Source organism: Lepidochelys kempii, chromosome 1 (genome assembly GCF_965140265.1).
Source record: "Lepidochelys kempii isolate rLepKem1 chromosome 1, rLepKem1.hap2, whole genome shotgun sequence".
NCBI classification, from domain to species: Eukaryota; Metazoa; Chordata; order Testudines; family Cheloniidae; genus Lepidochelys; species Lepidochelys kempii.
Window position 1 is genome coordinate 271479078 of NC_133256.1, and position 13948 is coordinate 271493025.

General features: G+C 45.9%; 1 protein-coding gene across 7 annotated transcripts in view; it reads left to right on the plus strand.

The window, feature by feature from the left end:
- Window positions 1–13948, plus strand: part of ATP2B1 (ATPase plasma membrane Ca2+ transporting 1) — a 130614-nt gene that overhangs the window by 38893 nt on the left and 77773 nt on the right. Inside the window, exon 1 of one of the 7 annotated variants that reach the window (XM_073327568.1) lies at window positions 3204–3379. The exons of the other annotated variants lie outside the window; for them this stretch is intronic. The gene's annotated coding sequence lies outside the window, so the exon portion shown is untranslated. Of the gene's footprint in view, window positions 1–3203; window positions 3380–13948 lie in introns of those variants that run through there. 7 annotated transcript variants of the gene reach the window in all.

Genomic DNA, 13948 nt, shown 5'->3' on the forward strand with positions numbered 1-13948 from the left:
GAGGATGGTGTGGATTGCACTCTCAGCAAATTTGCGGATGATACTAAACTGGGAGGAGTGGTAGATACGCTGGAGGGGAGGGATAGGATACAGAAAGACCTAGACAAATTGGAGGATTGGGCCAAAAGAAATCTGATGAGGTTCAATAAGGATAAGTGCAGGGTCCTGCACTTAGGACGGAAGAATCCAATGCACCGCTACAGACTAGGGGTCCGAATGACTAGGCAGCAGTTCTGCGGAAAAGGACCTAGGGGTGACAGTGGACGAGAAGCTGGATATGAGTCAGCAGTGTGCCCTTGTTGCCAAGAAGGCCAATGGCATTTTGGGATGTATAAGTAGGGGCATAGCGAGCAGATCGAGGGACGTGATCGTTCCCCTCTATTCAACATTGGTGAGGCCTCATCTGGAGTACTGTGTCCAGTTTTGGGCCCCACACTACAAGAAGGATGTGGATAAATTGGAGAGAGTCCAGCGAAGGGCAACAAAAATGATTAGGGGTCTAGAACACATGACTTATGAGGAGAGGCTGAGGGAGCTGGGATTGTTTAGCCTGCAGAAGAGAAGAATGAGGGGGGATTTGATAGCTGCTTTCAACTACCTGAAAGGGGGTTCCAAAGAGGATGGCTCTAGACTGTTCTCAATGGTAGCAGATGACAGAACGAGGAGTAATGGTCTCAAGTTGCAGTGGGGGAGGTTTAGATTGGATATTAGGAAAAACTTTTTCACTAAGAGGGTGGTGAAACACTGGAATGCGTTACCTAGGGAGGTGGTAGAATCTCCTTCCTTAGAGGTTTTTAAGGTCAGGCTTGACAAAGCCCTGGCTAGGATGATTTAACTGGGAATTGGTCCTGCTTCGAGCAGGGGGTTGGACTAGATGACCTTCTGGGGTCCCTTCCAACCCTGATATTCTATGATCTGTGAATCATGATGATCTTGATTGCAACCATACTGCTGATAGTGGACAACAGGTGATTATATTATTCTATTAACTCATTGGCACCTCTGACTTGAGTTTGGGTGACTTGTTCTCCTAAGGCAAGTTGAAAACCTCAGGAGATCAGAAGTCTTTGGTAGTGAACTGGCTGGTGTAAAGGAACTGGATGTATCTGCCTGGATGACATAGAAATGGGACCAAAAGGGTGGTGGTGTACTGGTGACATCTGATATCCAGTTCTAGGCTTAAAGAAAGGATCCAACCACATGCACATCTGCATGTGTGTCCATTGACTGCCTAGGAGAATCCTATTGTCTCCATGTAGACTAAGGTCAGATACTACTGTACCACTGATGTTGCCTATATGAAGACTGAGGACAAGGAATTTTGGGATTTTCCAGTACCATGGTGGGCAGCAGTTCTCTGTAACTTCCTCTAGGAAGCTGACTGGTTTCCATCTGGAGGTGCTACTAGGAGTCCTAGGTCCCCCTTTTCCTTCACCTCAAAGGTCCCATGAATACATTCAGATGGCTTTTGTTTCTGTGATGGAATGTCCTCTGTGGCTTGCGGGGAATAGGACTGGTACTCCACCTTTTTTTCTAATATGTCCTGGAGTCTGTCTGGTCTTGTGACACTATCCTGTGGGGACTGGCCATGCCAGATTAAGATTGAAGATGGCATTGAACCATGTTAGTGATGCTGGCAAGTTTGGATGCTTCATCCAAAATGAGATCATGGATTGATGATGATGATTTTGTTGATTGCAGACCTTCCATTCAGCAGCAGGCACTTGAAGCCCTCTTCTCTATTTAAAGTTGCTTCAGATGTCCAACTTTAGGATTTATCCTAGTGCATGGTGATCATGCAGATTTGGGAGGGTGTGGGGAAATAGGGTTTGAAGTCCTTTTGAAGGTGCTGGTGTACCGATTTTCTGGATCCTAAGAGCAGCATTGTGCTGTAACTAGAAAACGTGCACGGTAGCCCTCAGATGGGAACAACTGATGAAGAGTGGTGATGTAGTGGATTGTAATGGACATTACTTCCCTTTCCCTTTTTTATATTACTCCATCAGCAACAGGGATTTCACATTCCTGCGAAGGCTGCTGCTGTTGGGAGGATATGGAGGAGTCAATAGGGTGAGGTAGGTAGGTGGAAGGGTAGCCAACAAGGAGGGACTCTTATGTTAAATCATCTACATGCTGGGGAGGGGTGGAGAGAGAAAAAGAAAATCCCTGCACTTCCATATACAGACAAGTTAAGAAACCATTAACTTGGGTTTGAATAGAGACTGGGAGTGGCTGGGTCATTACACAAATTGAATCTATTTCCCCATGTTCAGTATCCTCACACCTTCTTGTCAACTGTCTAAATGGGCCATCTTGATTATCACTACAAGGTTTTTTGTTTTTGTTTTTTGTTTTCCTGCTGATAATAGCTCATCTTAATTAGCCTTTTACAGTTGGTATGGCTACTTCCACCTTTTCATGATGTGTGCGTGTGGGGGTGGGTGGGTGTGATATATGATCATCTTACTATATGTTCCATTCTGTGCATCCCATGAAGTGAGCTGTAGCCCATGAAAGCTTATGCTCAAATAAATTTGTTAGTCTCTAAGGTGCCACAGGTACTCTTGTTTTTTTTTTTTTTTTTGAGGTATTGCTGTTTATCTTTGTGAATATGAAAATAACCTTAAATTTTTATAGAGCAAAGCCACAGAAATGTTGATCTCAATTCTGATTCCCTAAGAAAGTATAGGGAAAATGATGTAAAACTTCTGTGAAACAACTCCTGGTTTACTTAACTAGTGCTTGATATCCTACGTAGTAGTGCACTTACGTTGTCCATTTTCTGAGCATGTGAAACTTGGTTAGCTCGTTCACTGTCTTCCGAAAGAAAAGGAAGGTGTATGGCTTGGCTGCAATGAATGTGTCTTCAAATGAAGATAACATTGAATCTCAAACCTTTTCAAACAACAAAGTGGAAATCGGGTATCCTGCCCATTTAGGGACTGCTGGAATGTGTGTGTATCTGGCCTGGGACTGTTTGATAAAATGCCTCCCTTTGCTGCTGCTTCCTTAATGGAGACTGACGGGATGAGAGCCTAACTTCTTACTCTTTGAAAGATAGCAAAAAGAAGAGGGTTTCAGCATAAGAAGTCACTTAGCTAGGGCAACATACCTTGCAGGAGGACCAGGCTCAGTCTTGCTTTGCGTCTCATCATTGTGTGGTCAAAAATTGACTCTCTCATATTTTTATTTTTATTTTTTAGTGTATAATTGCACTGTTACAAATTCTTAATGAGCATATACACAATTGGATGCAACAAATGTTTGATGCCACAGGGATCTGAACTACAAGGCCTTCATCCATGCCTCTTACCTCCCTGATTGTACATCTACCGTCCTCTCAACAAAAGTCAGAGTTGCTGCTCGTTATGCTGTCAAGGTGAATAAACAGAATTTACTTCTCTGCTGAGTCTCTGACAAGGATCCTTCATTGAAGGAGCCTGACAATAGCTTGTTTAATCAGAAGACTATTTTGGTGATAGGAAACATATAAATGCCATAGTGTTAACCAGAGTACCCTACATTTCTCTTATGCTTTAGAACAAGGGTCAGCAACCTATGGCACGCGTGCCAAAGATGGCACGAGAGCTGATTTTTAATGGCACGCTGCTGCCTGCTGAGTCCCAGCCACCGGCCCTGCTCAGCATGCTGCCGAACCCATGCTGGGACCCCGGCAGGCAGCATTGTTCCATTAAAAATCCTGCCCGCCCGGCCTGCTCTTCTCTGCGGGAGCGCGCCCTCCTCCCCCCCCCCCCCCCCCGCGCGGCTGCTGCTGCAGAGCAGGCAAGCTTCCCCCCTCCCCCGCCTCTTCCCCAAGCATGCTGCGTTCCTGCCCTTCTTCCTCTCCCTCCCTGCTGCTGATCAGCTGATGGCCCTTGCGAGGGAGGGGGAGAAGCGGAGCCGCAGCGCGCTCGCTGCTCCGGGGAGGAGACAGAGAAGAAGTGGGGGCGGGGCCTTGGAGAAAGAGGGTAGAATCAGGGCATATCCCCTCCAGCCCCCTGCTGTGAGCCTCTCTGGGCAGGGGGCTGGGAGCACCCCCACGAACCCAGCCCACACACCCAGCCTCATGCCCTGGCTCCTGCACCCCACACACGTACCCAGCCTCCTCACACCCCATGTCCTGACTCTTGCATCCCCCACATTCCTACCTGCACCCTTTGCACCAAATGGGAGCTGCCTAGGTAAGCACTCCACACCCCAACCCTGAGCCCCCTCCCTCATTCTAGCTCCAGGCCAGACCCTACACCCCAACCCCCAGCCTGCTCCTTCACCCCCAGCCCTGTGCTCAGGGCACTCCCACCCTCAGCTCAGTGCAGAGAGGGAGGAAGAGAATTGGCTAGAACCAGGGAGAAGGTAGGTACCCACTCTGTGGGAAGGGCTGGGATCCCAGACCGGCAGTGGGCTGAGCGGGGCCGGGGGACTGAACCCTAGACTGGCAGCGGGCTGAGCCGCTCAGCCCGCTGCCGGTCTGGGGTTCTGGCTGCCAGCCCCTTGCTAGCCAGGGTCCCGGCCGCAGGCCCTACTCAGCCTGTAGCCGGCCTAGGTGAACAGAACCCCAGGCTGGCAGTGGGCTGAGCAGGCTGGTGGCGTAAGATCAGCATTTTAATTTAATTTTAAGTGACGTTTCTTAAACATTTTGAAAACCTTGTTTACTTTACATACGACAATAGTTTAGTTCTATAATCTATAGATTTATAGAGAGAGATCTTCTAAAAAACGTTAAAATGTATTACTGGCATGCGAAACCTTAAATTAACGTGAATAAATGAAGACTCAGGACACCATTTCACTTCTGAAAGGTTGCTAACCCCTGCTTTAGAAGATAGTGTAATGCTTTCATATAACTTGTTTTATTACAAAAAGGGTTATAGCTTCAAAAAGATTCAAGTTTTTGCGTTGACACATCTTGCAGTTTCTGTCAAAATATTGTGCCTGGCTAGAGCCTTCCGGTATCTGTTGGAAATCTTCTGAAAGATTCCCATGCAGAACTTCCTGTAATTTAAATAATGTGCTCTTACACTACTTGATATAGGAAGTCTAGTCATGTCATGTTCTACACAGCATGCATCTCTGACCAGCTGACCACTCTTGCTTAGGGTTGTGGATTAAGTTAAAATACAGCACTTGGGCTAACGTTCCTGCAGGGCTGTTCATTTGAGATAAGTAGTACAATGTAGGCAACAAGAAATTTGTTAGGTTTCAAGTAGTGGAGGATTTTCCTACTGAGCCTTTTCACTCCACCTCTAACAGATTCAAGAGGCATCAAACAAATATGGATGTTGGGAAATGAAAAATTTAAGAGGAGCTGTCTCATCAGGTGTGGCCTGGGGAGAAAAATCTTTCATTCCTTTTAAAATTTTGGTGTCAGAGAATCTGATGATGGGAGTAGAATTAGTAATTTCAGTTTCTAGTGGCTGTCCTATTTTCAATCTTAGTTCCTCATCTCAATTTTTATGCCTTTTTAAGAGAGGGCCAGTCTTTCAGTTTCTAGTGGCTGTCCTATTTTCAATCTTAGTTCCTCATCTCAATTTTTATGCCGTTTTAAGAGAGGGCCAGTCTTATGTAGGCTGTAAACAACATTTAAATAGAACATTTAACCCATAGTGACAATACATATTTGGGGCAGTCAAAACAAATAAGATATCTCTTGTAGGGGGGAAAAGTTTCTCCTCTCATAGCAAACAATCCAAATAATTTTATATAGGATTGTAAAAGTCTCTAAATCAGACTTGACAGGCTAAAAAAAGATGAATTGTTAGTGATCATAAAGCCCTTGTAGAGCAGGTACTGGATGAGATCAGTGGAAATATTCTGAAGCTTCCTTAAATTAGACCTAATCTGAAAAACTCAAGCATATCATGCAATGCAAAACTTCGGTGGCTTGAGTATAGCATTAAACGCTGTTTTAATACTTTGAGATATTTAAATCAGACTTTCAAGAAATATCAGATCGTGGCGCAGTGTTTGAAATTTTTGAAAAGCTTACTGTCACAGTCATGGATAAAACTAAAAACAGCCAAAAAGTCCTACGAATTTCTTTTCTCGGCATGTTGCTGTTTAATTGGTTCAAGAGGGAGATAAACAAAAGACCTTTTGTATGGGCAGTTCAGTGTCAAACTTCCATCCATTAATTCTTAAAATAACTTTTTTGTAATATAATAGGAGGATTCTCTCCCTTTACTCTTTCATGCTCTGTCATAAATATAAAGGGAAGGGTAAACACCTTTAAATCCCTCCTGGCCAGAGGAAAAACCCTTTCACCTGTAAAGGCTTAAGAAGCTAGGATAACCTCGCTGGCACCTGACCAAAATGACCAATGAGGAGACAAGATACTTTCAAAGCTGGAGGTGGGGAGAAACAAAGGCGCGCGCTCGCTTGCTCGCTCTCTCTCTCTGTGATGCTTTTGCCGGGAACAGAACAGGAATGGAGTCATAGGGTACGTCTACACTATGGAATTAGGTCGAATTTATAGAAGTTGTTTTTTTAGAAATCGGTTTTATATATTAGAGTGTGTGTGTCCCACAGAAAATGCTCTAAGTGCATTAACTTGGCGGAGTGCTTCCACAGTACTGAGGCTACAGTCGACTTCCGGAGCATTGCACTGTGGGTGGCTATCCCACAGTTCCCGCAATCTCCGCTGCCCATTGGAATTCTGGGTTGAGATCCCAATGCCTGATGGGGCTAAAACATTGTCACGGGTGGTTCTGGGTACATATCGTCAGGCCCCCGTTCCCTCCCTCCCTCCCTCCGTGAAAGCAAGTGCAGAGAATCGTTTGGCGCCTTTTTTTCCTGAGTTACCTGTGCAGACGCCATACCACGGCAAGCATGGAGCCCACTCAGGTAACGGTCACCCTATGTCTCCTGGGTGCTGGCAGATGCGGTACTGCATTGCTACACAGTAGCAGCAACCCATTGCCTTGTGGCAACAGACGGTGCAATATGACTGGTAGCCGTCATCATCATGTCCAAGGTGTTCCTGGCCACATCGACCAGGAGCGCCTGGGCAGACATGGGCGCAGGGACTAAATTTGGAGTGACTTGACCAGGTCATTCTCTTTAGTCTTGCAGTCAGTCCTATTGAACCGTCTTATGGTGAGCAGGCAGGCGATATGGATTGCTAGCAGTCATATTGTACCATCTTCTGCCAGGCAGGCAAGAGATGAGGATGGCATGCAGTCCTTCTGCACCGTCTGCTGCCAGCCAAAGATGTAAAAGATAGATGGAGTGGATCAAAACAAGAAATAGACCAGATTTGTTTTGTACTCATTTGCTTCTCCCCCTGCCCCGTCTAGGGGACTCATTCCTCTAGGTCACACTGTAGTCACTCACAAAGAAGGTGCAGCGAGGTAAATCTAGCCATGTATCAATCAGAGGCCAGACTAACCTCCTTGTTCCAATAAGAACAATAACTTAGGTGCACCATTTCTTATTGGAACCCTCCGTGAAGTCCTGCCTGAAATACTCCTTGATGTAAAGCCACCCCCTTTGTTGATTTTTAGCTCCCTGAAGCCAACCCTGTAAGCTGTGTCGTCAGTCGCCCCTCCCTCCGTCAGAGCAACGGCAGACAATCGTTCCGTGCCTTTTTTCTGTGCGGACGCCATACCAAGGCAAGCATGGAAGCCGCTCAGCTCTCCTGTGCAATTAGGAGCACATTAAACACCACACGCATTATCCAGCAGTATATGCAGCACCAGAACCTGGCAGAGCGATACCGGGCGAGGAGGCGACGTCAGCGCGGTCACGTGAGTGATCAGGACATGGACACAGATTTCTCTGAAAGCATGGACCCTGCCAATGCATGCATCATGGTGCTAATGGGGCAGGTTCATGCTGTGGAACGCCGATTCTGGGCTCGGGAAACAAGCACAGACTGGTGGGACCGCATAGTGTTGCAGGTCTGGGACAATTCCCAGTGGCTGCAAAACTTTCGCATGCGTAAGGGCACTTTCATGGAACTTTGTGACTTGCTTTCCCCTGCCTTGAAGCGCATGAATACCAAGATGAGAGCAGCCCTCACAGTTGAGAAGCGGGTGGCGATAGCCCTGTGGAAGCTTGCAACGCCAGACAGCTACCGGTCAGTTGGGAATCAATTTGGAGTGGGCAAATCTACGGTGGGGGCTGCTGTGATGCAAGTAGCCCACGCGATCAAAGATCTGCTGATATCAAGGGTAGTGACCCTGGGAAATGTGCAGGTCATAGTGGATGGCTTTGCTGCAATGGGATTCCCTAACTGTGGTGGGGCCAAAGACGGAACCCATATCCCTATCTTGGCACCGGAGCACCAAGCCGCCGAGTACATAAACCGCAAGGGGTACTTTTCGATAGTGCTGCAAGCTCTGGTGGATCACAAGGGACGTTTCACCAACATCAGCGTGGGATGTCGGGGAAAGGTACATGACACTCGCATCTTCAGGAACTCTGGTCTGTTTCAAAAGCTGCAGGAAGGGACTTTCTTCCCAGACCAGAAAATAACTGTTGGGGATGTTGAAATACCTATATGTATCCTTGGGGACCCAGCCTACCCCTTAATGCCATGGCTCATGAAGCTGTACACAGGCAGCCTGGACAGTAGTCAGGAGCTGTTCAACTACAGGCTGAGCAAGTGCAGAATGGTGGTAGAATGTGCATTTGGACGTTTAAAGGCGCGCTGGCGCAGTTTACTGACTCGCTTAGACCTCAGCGAAACCAATATTCCCACTGTTATTACTGTTTGCTGTGTGCTCCACAATATCTGTGAGAGTAAGGGGAAGACGTTTATGGTGGGGTGGGAGGTTGAGGCAAATCGCCTGGCTGCTGGTTATGCGCAGCCAGACACCAGGGCGGTTAGAAGAGCACAGGAGGGCGCAGTACGCATCAGAGAAGCTTTGAAAACCAGTTTCATGACTGGCCAGGCTACGGTGTGAAAGTTCTGTTTGTTTCTCCTTGATGAAACCCCCCGCCTCTTGGTTCACTCTACTTCCCTGTAAGCTAACCACCCGCCCCTCCTCCCTTCAATCACCACTTGCAGAGGCAATAAAGTCATTGTTGCTTCACATTCATGCATTCTTTATTCATTCATCACACAAATAGGGGGATGACTACCAAGGTAGCCCAGGAGGGGTGGTGGAGGAGGGAAGGAAAATGCCACACAGCACTTTAAAAGTTTACAACTTTAAAATTTATTGAATGACAGCCTTCTTTTTTTGGGGCAATCCTCTGTGGTGGAGTGGCTGGTTGGCCAGAGGGCCCCCCCCACCGCGTTCTTGGGCGTCTGGGTGTGGAGGCTATGGAACTTGGGGAGGAGGGCGGTTGGTTACAGAGGGGCAGTAGTGGCAGTCTGTGCTCCAGCTGCCTTTGCTGCAGCTCAACCATACACTGGAGCATACCGGTTTGGTCCTCCAGCAGCCTCAGCATTGAATCCTGCCTCCTCTCATCATGCTGCTGCCACATTTGAGCTTCAGCCCTCTCTTCAGCCCGCCACCTCTCCTCCCGGTCATTTTGTGCTTTCCTGCACTCTGACATTTTTGCCTCCACGCATTCGTCTGTGCTCTGTCAGTGTGGGAGGACAGCATGAGCTCAGAACATTTCATCACTAAGATTAGAAAGAAAAAAAACGCACTCACTAGCCTCTGGGAAGGAGAAGATCCTGTGATCATTGAAACACATGCAGCTGGTAGAGGGGGAAAAAAAAAAGGGGACAGCGGTATGTAAAAAGACACATTTTATAAAACAGTGGCTACACTCTTTCAGGGTAAACCTTGCTGTTAACATTACATACATAGCACATGTGCTTTCGTTACAAGGTCGCATTTTGCCTCCCCCCACCGCGTGGCTACCCCCTCAACCCTCCATCTTCCCCGTGGCTAACAGCGGGGAACATTTCTGTTCAGCCACAGGCAAACAGCCCAGCAGGAACGGGCACCTCTGAGTGTCCCCTGAAGAAAAGCACCCTATTTCAACCAGGTGACCATGAATGATATCTCACTCTCCTGAGGATAACACAGAGAGATAAAGAATGGATGTTGTTTGAACGCCAGCAAACATACACTGCAATGCTTTGTTGTACAATGATTCCCGAGTACATGTTACTGGCCTGGAGTGGTAAAGTGTCCTACCATGAAGGACGCAATAAAGCTGCCCTCCCCAGAAACCTTTTGCAAAGGCTTTGGGAGTACATCCAGGAGAGCCGCGAATGCCAGGGCAAATTAATCCTTTCACATGCTTGCTTTTAAACCATGTATAGTATTTTAAAAGGTACACTCACCGGAGGTCCCTTCTCCGCCTGCTGGGTCCAGGAGGCAGCCTTGGGTGGGTTCGGGGGGTACTGGCTCCAGGTCCAGGGTGAGAAACAGTTCCTGGTTATTGGGAAAAGCGGTTTCTCCGCTTGCTTGCTGTGCGCTATCTACAACCTCCTCCTGATCATCTTCTTCGTCCCCAAAACCTGCTTCCGTGTTGCCTCCATCTCCATTGAAGGAGTCAAACAACACGGCTGGGGTAGTGGTGGCTGAACCCCCTAAAATGGCATGCAGCTCATCATAGAAGCGGCATGTTTGGGGCTCTGACCCGGAGCGGCCATTCGCATCTCTGGTTTTCTGGTAGGCTTGCCTCAGCTCCTTAAGTTTCACGCGGCACTGCTTTGGGTCCCTGTTATGGCCTCTGTCCTTCATGCCCTTGGAGATTTTGACAAAGGTTTTGGCATTTCAAAAACTGGAACTGAGTTCTGATAGCACGGATTCCTCTCCCCATACAGCGATCAGATCCCGTACCTCCTGTTCAGTCCATGCTGGAGCTCTTTTGCGATTCTGGGACTCCATCATGGTCACCTCTGCTGATGAGCTCTGCACTCACCTGCAGCTTGCCACGCTGGCCAAACAGGAAATGAGATTCAAAAGTTCGCGGTTCTTTTCCTGTCTACCTGGCCAGTGCATCTGAGTTGAGAGTGCTGTCCAGAGCGGTCACAATGGAGCACTCTGGGATAGCTCCCGGAGGCCAGTACTGTTGAATCGTGTCCACAGTACCCCAAATTCGACCCGGCAAGTTTGATTTAAGCGCTAATCCACTTGTCAGGGGTGGAGTAAGGAAATCGATCTTAAGAGCCCTTTAAGTCAAAATGAAGGGCTTCATCGTGTGGATGGGTGCAGGTTTACATCGATTTAACTCTGCTAAATTCGACCTAATGTCCTAGTGTAGACCAGGGCTTAGAACTTAGTAAGTAATCTAGCTAGATATGCATTAGATTCTGGTTGTTTTAAATGGCTGAGAAAATAAGCAGTGCTGAATGGAATGTATATTCCTGTTTTTGTGTCTTTTTGTATCTTAAGGTTTTGCCTAGGGGATTCTCTGTTTTGAATCTAATTACCCTATAAAGTATTTACCATCCTGATTTTACAGAGGTGATTCTTTTACTTTTTCTTCAGTTAAAATTCTTCTTTTAAGAACCTGATTGCTTTTTCATTGTTATTAATATCCAAGGGTTTGGGTCTGTGTTCACCTATGCAAATTGGTGAGGATTTTTATCAAGCCTTCCCCAGGAAAGGGGGTTTAGGGTTTGGGGAGGATTTTGGGGGGAAAGATGTTTCCAAGCGGGCTCTTTCCCGGTTATATATTTGTTAGATGCTTGGTGGTGACAGCAATAAAGTCCCAGGGCAAAAGGTAAAATAGTTTGTACCTTGGGCAAGTTTTAACCTAAGCTGGTAAAAATAAGCTTAGGGGTTTTTCATGCAGGTCCCCACATCTGTACCCTAGAGTTCAGAGTGGAGAAAGAACCTTTACATGCTCTTATTTATAGATTGAAGAATAAACACAGGGCCTCCAGGTCTCTCCAATCTGTTTTACAACATAGCCTTGTATTAATATATTGGAATATTTTGAAAGAACTACTTAAATCCTCTATCAGTTTGGTCCTTTACCATACTCAGGTTTAGAACTTCTGAATTTTAGGGGAATGTTAACAAGATTTGACCTTCCTTGGTAAGTTAGTAGGCATTTAAGGTAAATATCCTCTTCATCAGCTGTTTAAACTTGGACACACTAAACTGGGGGAGAGGAGAACACGATGAAAACATTAATCTCTAGAGCCCCTGTCTTCTCTAATAACGTTAAATATATAGTGGTCTAATAGTTTCTGATGTCTTGATTTCTCAAACAATCTGTTAAAGCAGTTTACCAGTTGGATCTTAGGAGTCTTAACCGGTGATGTTACCAGCAGGAGGTGGTCCCAGGGTGTCAGCCTCTGCAGACACCAGCAGTTTCTGGTCTTCCATGCTGCCACTAGGCGAAGGTCTTGGAGCAACAGCCAATTCACATTATTTTCGGTAAAAGGAACACTTACGAATGAGCTTCCGTTACAAGCTAGGTAACTGAGTAGAACTTCTGAAACTATTTAAACGTGCTATCAAATTATTCTTTGACAGATCAAAAGATTTCGGGACCTCTGACTTTTATCCTAAGGAACCCAGGAGCCATAGGTCCTGTCTCCTCTAGGAAGTTAGGTCGGTATAACTACATTGCTCAGGGGTGTTTAAAAAAAAGAAATACACGCCCTGAATGATGCATTTAAATCAACCAAACCCCTGGTGTAGATCGTGCTAGTTCTGTCAAACTTGCTACTGTGTCTCCAGGAGGTGGGTTACTGACACTGATGGGAGAGGCTCTTCTGTCGGTGTAGATAGTATCTTCACTGCAGTGGTGCCACTGCATTGTTTTTTTGGGGTGTGTGTGTGTGTGTGTGGGGGGGGTTAAACTGTAGACAAGCCCATAGTAATGAAGCCTTACGTTGGTAGAGGCTGTCCTCATTTCCATTGCAGGGCTGGAGGTATATTAAATGAAAAACTTATCTATTGAAAATAGATGTCCACTAAACTGCTTTCTGGGAGACTTTTAGCTATGCTAGTTAAGCTCACTCCTTTTAAGCTGTTCATTCCGCTGTCCACTCTCAAGCAAGTTGCACACACAGAAGCAATGTCTACAAAAGGGGCAGCAGCATCATTTCATCAAAATTACCTAATCCAAGCACTTTTTTAGTTACTCCAACTAGGAATATTTTCACCCTTTTTTTTTCTCTCCCCTCCTCCCCCCCCCCCCCCCCCCCAGATTTCCTCTGCTTTTTATGCCAACTTGTAACCTCTCCAGGAACCTTTAAGGCTCCTGGTATCAGTTTAGTTTAGACTCCTCAATTTTGTATAAATCTGAATCCAAAGTTTGCTTTTTATAAACAATGTTATGTAACTTGCCACATTGGACCCTGTTACTCTACACTCTAATTGCAAAACACAGGCCTTTGTACAACAGTTCAGCCCCAAAACTCTTCTAATTAGGAAAGAGATCACCTTTTTCTTTTTTTAAAAAAACCTACATACAATTTTAGACTTTGATAACTTTTTGAAAATTAGTCACAGGGATGAAATTTGAGGTGACGTTCTCCTAAATAGCATAATTCCAGCAAAGCAACTTTTCATCTTCTCCCTCCCCACAGGAAGTGTCTTATGAGAGTGACTCAACTATTTATTTATACAGCAATGTACAGTGTGGTAGGAGCTTCATGGAACAAAACAGTACCTGCCCTGAGGATCTCAACCTAATTTGTACACAAGTAACTTTAAAAAAAAAAAAAAAAAAAGTACATCGATATAAAAATCCTGTTTGACACCAGCTATCTTAAAATTAATCTGTGAAACTTGAAAATGCTTGAAGATGGTAAGTGAATTCAAATATCTGGAGACAGTTCTTACCAGAATGCAAACTGTGGGTTCATAGTCTTGTTGGTTCTTTGAGCTCATTAGATTAAGTCAGCGGCTTTCCTGAGATAATCACTTTGGGAGTCTTTTCCCATAATAAAGCTGGGCTATTGATAATGTGCAGTTAAAGGTCAACTTCTTTGCAAAGAAGTGTATCAGCTAAGGCTTAAAACCTATAAGTAACTTTGAACTATTGTAATAGTTCATAATCTAACTCACAGTTGCAAAGGATG